The sequence below is a fragment of the Apostichopus japonicus genome, chromosome 7 (assembly GCF_037975245.1).
Source record: "Apostichopus japonicus isolate 1M-3 chromosome 7, ASM3797524v1, whole genome shotgun sequence".
NCBI classification, from domain to species: Eukaryota; Metazoa; Echinodermata; class Holothuroidea; order Aspidochirotida; family Stichopodidae; genus Apostichopus; species Apostichopus japonicus.
Window position 1 is genome coordinate 12,471,561 of NC_092567.1, and position 11,825 is coordinate 12,483,385.

The 11,825-nt window shown below is 38.1% G+C and overlaps 1 long non-coding RNA gene across 1 annotated transcript; it reads left to right on the forward strand.

The window, feature by feature from the left end:
* The first annotated feature begins 888 nt into the window (after positions 1–888).
* LOC139970145 (uncharacterized) lies at positions 889–5,525 on the forward strand. Its single transcript, XR_011794049.1, has 4 exons — positions 889–1,251; positions 1,848–2,005; positions 3,090–3,205; positions 3,860–5,525. It is a non-coding gene; the product is annotated as an uncharacterized lncRNA (long non-coding RNA).
* Positions 5,526–11,825: the final 6,300 nt, after the last annotated feature.

Sequence of the window (11,825 nt, forward strand, 5' to 3'; positions counted from 1 at the left end):
ATCAATCAATTTACCCATCAAAATAAATAATAATAATAATACTAAAAATAGTTTGTAGCCAGGGTCATTTTTTAGAAGTCACAAGTAGGAGTGGGGGGGGGGTAGGGGTGGGGGTTGGATCAATTTAACGAAAGCTGCCTTCAGACACGTTATAATATACAATTATCTCATGAAGTTCAACGTGACTGTCAAATCTTCAGCCCCCTTGCCCACATTTGGAAAATGCAGACTGACAAATTTACAATAAATGGCCAACGTTTCCAGACAAGAGAGTGGAAATTTGAAAATAAGATGTCAAATTGTCGATTTATTGCTATCCTTTCGACTTGATATATGACAAGCGTAAGCAAAAATATTAGCAGAATATAAAATTGGCAAGGAGATTTGTGTTGCTAAGGAACAACCAGTCCTGTCGTCTGCTGTTCGTGTCTATGTACATTTGTGTACAGTCTTGACTAGCTGCGTGAGTTCCAGCTGCAGTTCGATTGTTTGACAAAGTACTCACAATGAAAATGTTTTACTTAAAAATTGCGGTAAACAACGAGAAATGTACCACTTAGATTCCATTGTTCAGGTATAGCTTCAAAAGGAACGTGCACTCTAAAAACTGTTGGGCAAAACTGGTTGGGCAAACAAAGCATTGCCCAATATGAGTAAATATTAACCAACAACTGAGTAAAAGAAATTACACAACTGATATGGGTAAACTTTGTTGTGCAAAAATTAAGATGTAGTTTATTGTTACTTTCTGTTGGGCAAACAAGCTTGATTTGCCCAATGTTGTGCAAAAACCAGCATTTTTGCGCCATTACTATACTGGTACTCTGCGCGATGTGCATGCATCATGAGTAGATCGTGAAACGTGTTATAACTTACACAAGGGCTGACGAATTTGTTAGCGCAGTACTCAAGAGGTGGGAAATGCCAGAGTTATGTGCTACATTTGAAGGTGAGCGTAAAGAAAAACAATCCTCTGCTTGGTGTGTGCATCGAGCACTGCGATCTCTATATATCAGTGGTATCGAATGATCGTTCGTTCTCTCGGTGCTACATGTAGGCTATACCAGGCATACGTAAAGGCTACTAATACTAATTGTATTTCCAGCATAGTTGTATTACGTTAGGCTAGCTTGTAGTGAAGCGATTGACAGGCGCCACAGGCGCGCCCGCAAGTGTGTAACTAGGCCTAAGTTACTCACATTGTATTAACGTTGCGAACGCCTGTGTAATGCAGATCCTTGTCAACTTACGGTAAGCTATGCGTATGCACCAGGTCTCTCTAGCCTATATCTTGGCTAGACAAGATTTCATTGTAGCACATTTTCGTTGTAAATCATAAATTGTACTCCTTTTTTTTCTTTTAAGTTTTATACGGCAAATGACCACATGAATATTAGCTTAACGTTAGACCTAGCCTGTCATAACTTAGACCTAATGTTAGACTTACACGTACGTTGTTAATGCTAGTAGTAGTAGTACGTACATACAGTAGTATAATAATGGACCCTTCGAAGTTCGAACACTTTAGCACTAAAATGCTCCAGAATTGTATCTGTTCACACTTCTTTTAAATGATACTATCGATGGCAGAAGAAACATTCTCGTTATAAAAAAAGTCGCTTCATAGGTTTCGTCAAATTGATCCTATTGTATTTGTGCCATGGTGAAATTATGCATTCGTTAGGGGTGTCCGAACTTCGAGGGTTTTTCAAACTTCAAAGTAGCCTAAGTTAGGCCTGGCATTTAATGAGTTCTAGGCTATAATAATATTAGTATAGCATAGAACATCAGCGCTAGTAATGTTATAAGCCTATAATGCTGTTTGCATATTTTTCTCTTTCCTACAGGTAGAACAGGACTTCGAATTATTACAAAAACCAACTGCTAACAAATTATACAACAGAGTGGAATATTTGACAATGGACATTTTGTGCTATACAGGCGATCATCCCAAACTGGCCGAACTTTTTGCATTTAGAGAAGACGTTGGATGCACTGACTGATGGTAAGCCTAATTTATTGTATAGTCATGGCCTGTGAATTCATAGCTAGCTTCATTCAGAGCTTATGCCATGACAATATAGTTTCTCTTTCCAGTATATCTGTAAAGATGGGTCAATATTTGGATTAACCTTCAAAATATGTTTTTGGTGGTTTGTTACTTTTTAAAAATCTATCAAAATCAACTGATCTGAATGGACCAAATCAGGTTAATGTCAATGGTGGCTTCTGAACCTTTCTCCAAACTTTCTCCAAACATTGCACTCAATATGATTAATTGGCTACTATTTTATTTGTAGTCGCGTTCGGGTTTGTGTGTGGTTGAAGTGAGACCCAGCCCTGTTATAATATTAACTCAATGACAGTCACTTGGACATGTATCAGTGTTGTTTGAAGGTTCCACATAGGGTTTGAATAATTCCTGTTGATTTCTCAACAAGTGAAATGTTTTTTTGTCAGCAGGAGTAATGACTGAAAACCTCATTATTAGCCTTGTTTACTCACTTATGCTCAATTGAATATAATATTTGGATTAATTCTACTGTCGATAAGCACAAACTTGAAAATGGCCAATGAGATGGATTCCTTATGTGTATACTTTTCCAATGCTGAGGAAAAGAAATTAGCTTGTTGTGTTGTGTACTCTTCTCAAGATGTTTTATGAGCAGGAAGATTAACATGTTAAAACGTCTAGAAGTTGATTTTTCCAAAAATCTTTGGACAATTGTATTCAGATTTCAGTACAACAGTGTCAATGAAAGGTTAGCACATACTATGAGCTTTTTCATTTTTTTCCTTCAAAATCTTATAAAATTTGGCTTGAAATTAGTGTGTAGGGTAGGTAATTAAGTCTTCTGATACAAATATGTAGGTCCCCTATGAGTACACATGCCACATTAACTTTCATGTTGCTGTTATTAATGTGTATGAGCATAAAGTTGTGGAGCACATTTAGGGCGGTGTAGATCCCTTGAATTTTATCCTCAGTCCTTGAAGTTTCATATGGTCAGACTATAGTGTGCCTTATTAATGTTTTTGTCATTTATACCTGCAAGCATTCTCATTTCTTGCCTTAATCTCTTTTACAGATGAAAAGAAGAACTTAGCTTTCTTTCTGTTGCCATTGCGTTTTCGAGGACGGGCAAAGAAAAGCGGATCTACTACGGTGACTAGTTGCCTTCAAGCATTCATAGACGATCATCCAGTAAGCAAAATCATTAATTATATATTTTTTTTTGGGTATTCTTTTGGTGGTACACCATTTGGTTCATACCAGCTCAGCTGAAAGTTTGTTTAACCTCATAAACTTGGTGTGTTGTTGTTTGTAGTGAGCAGAAGAATGCTACTTATTGTGCTAGTGGTCAAAGGTCATTTGAGGTTAACAAGGGCCAAACACTTAAAACCTTGTAAATATGCTAACTTAAAGAGTGAAAGTTAGATGAATCTCATATGTGATGCATATAGGTTTGCCAACATGAGTACATGAATCCCATTGATTATAGTAGAGGTCAGAGGTCATTAGAAGCCACCAGGGCAATTTTTTTTTAATTACACTAGTGATGAAATGGGGGATGGTTCAATAACTTTCATCGTCGGTATGTAAAACCTGGTCATAATAATGAAGTGATCCGGTACTTGATAGTGCAAGGGAAAGGTCATTTGACATTAATGGGGTGGGCGTTACACTTTGAAAACCTTGTCAAGATAACTATGTTGACTTTCCTGACCTGTTTTTTCTTTTAATTATACTGGTCCACAGTATCATAGCATTGTGCAGAAGTCTTAAAACTCTGTCTATCCACCTGTTTTTGTTACATTTTATTTGCAACTCGAGGAGTTTATTTTCTTTAATTTGCAGTCGGTGACAAGTGTTAGAGGACTACTGCAAGACAATATCGAAGGATGAGCGACCACAGCCATTCATTCTGTGCTTAGGAGAGAGCAAAGGTTCCCCTCAGCATTTTTTTGTGATAATTGAGAGACATCCAATAATGCAGTCCTCACTCCTAACGGCAGTAGACTATTTGTTTTAAAGTCATTATGTGTTGGACATTAACTTCCAAACTCAATGTAAGGGGGTTTGGGAGTTTTTCCATGCTAAGGTATATGAACTTGGTTTTATCAAAAGTCGTTCACTGAGTGCCTTTGGAGCTTTCGTAGCAAACAGAAGTGTTGAAGGGTCAAAGTGTCTTGCAACAAACTTTTCAAATGGTTTCTCGGTATTAACCTGACATGTTTACGTTTTAAGGTTGCTTTAGTTTCATATATATTTACATATTAAAGGGAAATAGTAACTGTTTGCCTTGGCAAACTGTACCTACAAAAAATCTGTATTTTTTTTGGGGGGGGGGGGGTGGGGGTAGATTTGTTATTGTATACAGTTGTGAAAGGTTGAGGCAGGGTTGGTATATCAAACAAACATTTAATTTTGTGTGTTTAACAGATCAGGTGCCAGCAGTGTCCCTATGATCACTTATAATTGTGATCTTGAAACTGCTTTTATTTCTAGTATGTAGAATCAATGTGGGATGTGTAACCATTTGGCTTTTGTTTGAAAAGATGTTTAAATTTTACAGTTCATCAATCATCTAAGCACAATCAAAATGTTAGCAAAATATGCCTTGGCTCCTTGTTAAAGCAATTGCAGATACAATGGTGTATCAATTTTTTTCGGTTTGTGTGTCCTTGTTTAAAACATAAAATGGTTAGCTTCAATTGACTATATGTTAGAAATTATCAGTGATATTACATTCACTTATTAAAACCAGAGTTGCTTGAAAGAGACCAACATTAAGCTGTACATGATTGTGTGTTGCACCTGTACCTTGTGTAGTTGATGTCAACATACAGGAGGTCTTCTGTGGTCAACACATTTCAAGAACTGAATATAGTAAACAATGGCAAAATATGGATAGCTAATATTTTTAGCTTTAATATTGTTGATATGTGTTTATCCCCATTGTGAGTTTATGAAATTATTGCTTTGGATGGAAGTCACAGATCATTTAACTAGGTAAATAAAAGTCAAGCACTGAATGCTGTGAGAATTCATACTGGAGGAACAATCTGAAGTCGGCTAAGACCAGAAAAAATAAAAGTATGAAAAACATGTATTACTTGTTTGTTCTTTATCATTCTCTGTTTAAGCTTTATAACCTATTAAATATACCCAGTTGTATGAAAAATGTTACAATCCAATGTTGGTATTGTATTAGTTAACCAACCACTATTATTTTTAACTAGCTGTTGGGCAAGAATCATTGGGTAAAGAAAAATCCATTGGTAAAAGGTTTTAAACAACCATTGGGCAAATCGCTGACCAACATTGTTGGGTAAAGGCGTTGGGCAAAGGTGTTGGGCAAAGGTGTTGGGTATTTATTTAACCGTTTGCTGGGCAAAATCATTAACCAACTTAGTTGGGCACTTTTTTGCCCAATATCAACCAGGAGGCATACGGACCCAACGGTTGTGTAAATAATTGCCCAGGTTGGGCAATAATTTGCCCAACAATTTTAAGAGTGTGGTAGCTATAAGATCATGACTTCAGTTATTGTAGAATCATATACATTCAAGGCGAACCACTAGAGTCGAGTGTCAAAAGGGACAAGGGGTCACAATGGTTAGTATACGTTTTTATGCGCGATTCCGCATTGACATATACGATCGAGGTTAATGTACACGCCTATTGTTGAGTAATTGTCGTGTGCCTCGTCGACAAGAGGTTAGATTATTTTCGGGTTACCAATTAGAAACTAGTACTTGATCCAAGTTAGAACTTAGCTAGGCAAGGACTTCACAGTAGGGTGAATGTGAATATCTTCTAAATAGAAAACGTTATAAGTTTGATTTAGGGAGAATTTCATTTGAACAGTCCCATATTCAAAGTGCGTGTAATAACCAAGCGCATTCGTAAAAGCCGTTACAAAGGCTTTCACGCCATCAGTGTATAAATTTAGTAACTGGTGTTTCCCTGCTATTGTATATAGTATGACCTCTGCCTCGGTTGAATAGATGTGAATAGATTTGTTATGTTACTGCGTTACCTGCAGAGATGACTCATATTTTAGTAAAGCTTTCAAATAAAAGTAAACACTAGAAAATGTGATACAATTACTCAAATCAGAAAGTAAGGCACATCAGTTGTACGACAGGTTTTAAAACGGCGATCACGGTAATACACGAAGTAGTGGATGTGTTCCTCCAAATTACTTTGAAAATCGGATTGAAGTCTGCACAATTTGGACATATTGACTGGTTTTGTAATGGAATTCCGATGTTGTCACATTGACATTAGATTTAGAAAGGCTTGATCTATTGCTATGGCATTGTATGTTCATCAAACCTTCCCCAACCAAACAGTTTGACATCACTTCCCATTCCAGGAACATTCGATACCGAAACCAATATCAAGGATTGAACATAACAATGGAGGATTTCCATTTTATTGAAACTAAAGGTGATTGAGTCAACGATATTTACTCCAGAACAAAGGTCATTCAATTAAACTCTGATTAGGTAAGTAAGTAAGGTTAATAGATTGTACTTATAAATGGGGGAATTAAGGGAGGTAGGTATAGTGCAGGACCTGCTGACAAAGGGGGAATCCACCACTCCCCCTTCCCCCTACACACATACAAACACGCTAGACTTCATCTAGTGTCAATATGTATTCAAGTTATTCCATTTTGGAGTGAGTTTGTGTATGTGTGTTTTCCCTTTGTTGTTGATTTTGAACTCACCTATGTGGTTCACTTTCTTCTTTTTTTTCAACTACCTGCACTAATTCTGATCATTTCTTGCTCTACACGTAACCCGTTTGCATTCCCGTTGCAGAATAGAGATATTTTATTTTTTATTTGTGTCTAGAAACATATGGAAAAAAAGTTTCACAGGTCCCTTCGAGATTTAACGTTACCCCCCCCCCCCCCCACCCCAACTCATCCGCCGTACATTATATAGGCCACGTGCATTTTGTTTGGTAAGGCACATATCAACAACTAACCCTGTACAACAAACCCTGTACTTGTAAAAGTACCTTGGACTTTTATAAAGTTATTATATTGTACTAATCAATGAAGGAATTGAGGAAGGTACGGATAGTGCAAGACCTGATAGCCAGGCAAAAGACTTGTACCCCAGTACCCTCCCATCAAAATATATATATAGAAAAAAAAACATGTCATGGGTTTTATGGCTTGTTCAAGAAAATTTACTTTTCATCGAAGCGTATATTAAAACAGCAAGAACAACTATAAAGTGCCTAAACTCCGTAACGGTTGCCATGCTACAATTATTCCATCTGACGTCACTGTGTCTATACTTCTATATTACAAGTATTGTCTCTTTGTGGCCACAAATTCGCATGAGTGGTTTCAATTGTTCAAGTTTATAAAGTATTTTCTGCATACGAAACTTACCCGACAACTAAGTTTGTAAAAGTACCCTGTCTTCGCTATGTCAGATATTGTACACTGCTATGTAAATGTCTTTAATGTGAATACAGTTATTGTAAGATTAATTTCTGCAAGCTTTAAATCCAGACCTACATATCGAGGTCTTCTCAATTACTGGTCATGTTCCCTACACTGAACTACGTTAATCCACACTGATCACCATTGCTTACAATATATAGTGTACACTTTCAGGGAGGACTGTTTCCACTGATATGCTATCACTCTTGTCATAGACTAGTCATTAATCGAATTTTACGAAGATTATTTTTGTATCAGGAACGTAAATTCATGGTGTGGTTAGGATCAAACACGAAAGAAAACCACTGCGAGAAAACACGAAATACCTGATAGTACTGTATTCTGTGGTCAATGGATCCCCACCACGGTTCATGGGATACAAACAAAAGTCATTGCATTCGTCGTTCCTGACTTTTTTATTGAACTAGAAATCTAAGGAAGCAAGCAGTTGGGGAGGGACTAAAAGAACGAATTCTTTTGAAATTGGAGTTGAATGTCTGTCACGCAAATTATGTTTACTTATAGATTCTTTACACAGTCGAACCAAACGCTAAAAAAATATCATTTTGTGTTTTCAGGAGAATGATCGAGGTCTACTTTTCTAAATCTTAAAGCAGCTTTTTGCGTCCTTCCTATGGTTTTCTCAACCGCATTGACCCCACGGTGCCATAACGACATACACACCTAGCTTATCTATTCAAATCTAACTTCAAATGGTGGTATAAGGTCGAATGATTTACAAATTTGAACGTTGTTTCTCTCGATGATATTTTCCGTTAAGTTCGCAATAAGCCCCGCCTATAACATGAATATTTAAATTATTTGAACGGCATTGAATAATGAGGTAAATAATATCACTTTGCCGACGTCGTAAGCAATCCAGTACACCAATATATACTACAACACCATGCTCTATTTATGTGCCTTGAGTATGGCTGTGATAACGACTCAGCTTTTTCGGATTGTGAATGAATCTTTTTTAAGCAACAGCTTATAAATAAACTTGTCAGTTATTCACTCATTGGTTGGATTCAAACTAGTGGATTTAGGGAACTGTATGCGATTGCTTTTAAATGAGAAATTTGTCGGAAGACTCTTAACTCATATCTGCAGAAGTCCTTTATTACTCGCCAATTGGTGCTCTAGGTAGGGAAGAACTTAGCTAATATTTTAGTTTGATGTTTTGTGATGAATTTATGTAAAAACACTCGACGGACATGTCAATAGGGTGGGAAAACGGCGACAAAACGCAAAAGGCTGCTTTAAGAAGTTATAACAACTTGCAAGCAAAATACCGATTACAGTAGTATCCCACCCTGCTGAAGAAGGCTAAATGGGGTGGGGGCGGGGAATTCGAGAAACATCTTTTCTGTTGCTGAGATATAAATGTTTGAGTTTAGTTATGAAAAAGAAAAGTACTGATTGTGCAATAACCTATCACGTCACAACATTATGCACCTTAAATTGTCTTTGTTTTCTGTTATAGTTGAAAGCGGCTTACTTAACCTTTAGTAGGGTAAGGGGACCAGACGTCCCCGATTTTCGGGAACAGTCCCCGATTACAGTGTGCTGTCCCCGATGAACAAGTGCCCCCGAAAATGTCTCCGATTCGTCAAAATGTTCAGGAATTTCGAAAATATTATTAGTAAAATAATTGTATAAAAAAAAATTAGTCAAGTGTGCAGTCGCAGAACGGAACTTATAACCAGTATTCAGGTGGGCCAGTGTAAAGTAGAAACACTGTTAAAATATGCTAGCTCGATCTAGCCTAGCACTCTTTCGACCGTATAATTGGCAACTACGGCGACACAACCACAATTATATTGTGAGCACAACCACTCACAAGCTCTCAAAGAATCACGTAAAGTAAGTGAATTTCATGTGAGAAAAAGCTACATTTTTGAAAATAAACTTGATTAAAACAGTGCTTCTAAGTATCACCATTTTACATCTAAGACACCCCCTCCCCTTAGACCCCTCCCCATATCAGTCACGCAATAAATGTCCCTGGTTCCAGTCAGGAAAGTATGGTCACCTTATAGTAGGGCCATATAATTTAGTATTTACAAAGGTCGTACCTATCGACCAACTCTTTCCGCGTTCCATACGCATATGACTTGTGATAAATAACTGAATTATGAAACAGACACAGGCTGTTATGCGTATTATAGTATAATAATGACTCAGATCGTGTCTCGAAAAGTTGGGGGTTCGTGGACAACTGTGACATCCACAGGGGGTTCGTGGGGGAATAAAGTTAGGGAAACCCTGGTTTAATGTTTAAGCAGGGGGGGGGGGGGTCCCTGGTATGTGCGATAGTCTGTGTATCTAGGGGTATCAATGTATTGTTGGCTGGAAGAGAGTTGGTTCTTGCTGCCGGGGTTTATGTTAACAGTCTGGTGGACATTTTTGTCTCTGAACTTAGTATACGGGGAAGTAACAAGAGACGGATATACCGTGGGCGGGGTTCAGCTCATATATGTAGCAGGGTAGAGAGCGTTGAGCGGCTTGTTATTGTTTTCTGATATATGTCAATGCTATCGGATATGTCGTAATTGGTCAGATACTCGTGTATAGGCTTCTACACAGTTACGGGGTCGTTTATATTGCTATGCGAGTAGCGTTTTTATACATTAATTTGGTATACATTATGAACAAGTTGCCAGGCAGAATCCTTGCCGAATTTTATAGCGTTTGTCAGAGGCAATGTTTTCAAGGTTATTTTTGGGCTTCTGCAAAAGACATATGGATCGGATTGATGCACTCTGCAGCTGCGTTGCGCACACTGCTTGTGCGGTTACAAGGCCGTTGCAGCGTAGGGTTCACGGGCTGAAGCGGTCCATCGTTAACTGCGCTGCGTTGCCTTTGACGAATTCATCATTTGCTGCGCTGCGTTGTCTATAGCGCAATGCCGACAGTTAAACGCGCTGCTAGGCAACTTGCGCATTACAGAATAGTTGTGCCGGGATAGGGTTAGTTTATGTACGTTATCCGTGTGTCGTGTTTTAGTCGTTGGGGTATTCCTACTTATATATATTTATTTGTTTGTCACACTGGGAAAGATGTACTACAGGTACAGTGTAAAAAGACAAGTACATATACTTATAAATCTCAGGATGCACTGTTAGTGTATTTTATTCAACGGTGTTCTCGATTCTATCCCTACCAACCCCCCCCCCCCTCACACACACACATTACTTACCAACCGACTACGCTACAACATAACTGGAACGGACAGCGTTATAATACATTCAATGAGTACTACAAGCGTTCAGTGGAACGTTTTTTTTTACGCGATTCCGCATTGAAATATTTGGTCAAGGTTAACGTATACGACGAAGGCTGAGTAATTGTCGGGTGGCTCGTCGACAAGTACAAAGGAGCTCTAGTACTTGATCCAAGCTAACACTTAGCTAGGCAAGGACTTCATAGTACGATGATCTATGTGATTTAAGTTCTAAATATAACCGTTATAGTAGGTTCAATTCAGCGAGAATCTCATTGAACCGTACCCATATGCAAAGTGCGTGTCATAACCAAAAAGCGTTACTTAAAACAGGACGATTCTAAAAGGCGTTATAAAAGCTTTCACGTCATCAGTGTATACAGTATATAGTAACTGACGTTTCCCTACTAAAGTATATGTAGTATGACCTCTGCCTAGGTTGGATAATTATGAATAGATTTGTTATGTTACAACGTTTACTGAAGAAAGGACCCATATTTTAAAGGTTTTTTGAAATAAAAGTAAACAGTATGTAAGTGTGATACAATTACTCAAATCAGAACGTATGGCACATCAGTTGTACGACAGGTTTAACACGGCGATCACGGTAATACACGAAGTAGTGGATGTGTTTCTCAAAATAGCTTTGTACATCGGATTGATGTCTGCACAACTTGGATATATTGACTGGGTTTTTGTAAAGGAATTCCGATACAGTCACATTGTCCTTAGATTAAAAAGGCTTGATATATTGCTATGGCATTGTGTTCATCACCTCTTCCAGAAACAAACAGTTGGAAATCACCTCCCATTCCAGGACCATTCGACACCAATAATTCAAGGATTGAATATAACAATAAAGAACTCCCATATTATTGAAACTAAAGGTCGTTGAGTCAATGTTATTTACACCAGAACAAAGGACATCCAATTTAACCATCATTAGGTGAGTAAATAAGGTTAATAGATTGTACTAATAAATGGAGGAATTAGGTGAGGTGGGTATAGTGCAAGACCTGGTGACATAGAGGGAATCCACCAGTGGCGGAGCGTCCATACAGTCAGGGGGGGCGAATGCCCCCCCCCCCCCTGACGGACTCAAATGGACTGCTGGCGCCCTATTCAGC